The sequence below is a fragment of the Meleagris gallopavo genome, chromosome 16 (assembly GCF_000146605.3).
Source record: "Meleagris gallopavo isolate NT-WF06-2002-E0010 breed Aviagen turkey brand Nicholas breeding stock chromosome 16, Turkey_5.1, whole genome shotgun sequence".
Lineage (NCBI taxonomy): Eukaryota > Metazoa > Chordata > Aves > Galliformes > Phasianidae > Meleagris > Meleagris gallopavo.
The window spans coordinates 13619250-13619651 of record NC_015026.2 but is presented as its reverse complement, the minus strand read 5'-3'; positions in this window follow the sequence as shown (position 1 = coordinate 13619651).

Below are 402 nucleotides of genomic sequence, written 5' to 3'. Positions count from 1 at the left end.
CAGGAGCAAGGGATGGGGATGGGGACACAGAGGTGGGTGGCATAGCCGCACATCTGCAGTGAGAAGGCTTTGGTGGGGATGCGGGGAGAGAAGGCAGCTGGGAGGAGAGTGGTTCAATGGGGAGGACGCACCGGGCAGCCTCTGGGGAGCAGGGGGGAGTAAGGAGAAGCTCAGGAAAGAAGAAACAGGGAAGAGACGAAAAAGCTGCTGGGTAAGGGATGCAGGAAGGGAAAAAATAAAAGGGAAGGAAAAAAAAAACCAACAGTTGAAATCCTTGGGGAGTTGTGGAAGAGAAGAAAGCGCACAGACACGGCAGGCGCGCCAGAGCCAGAGCACAGGAAGCGCCTAAACGAGGCTGGAGACAGAGATACTACCGTGCTGCTGACATCATGCCGCGCCGCA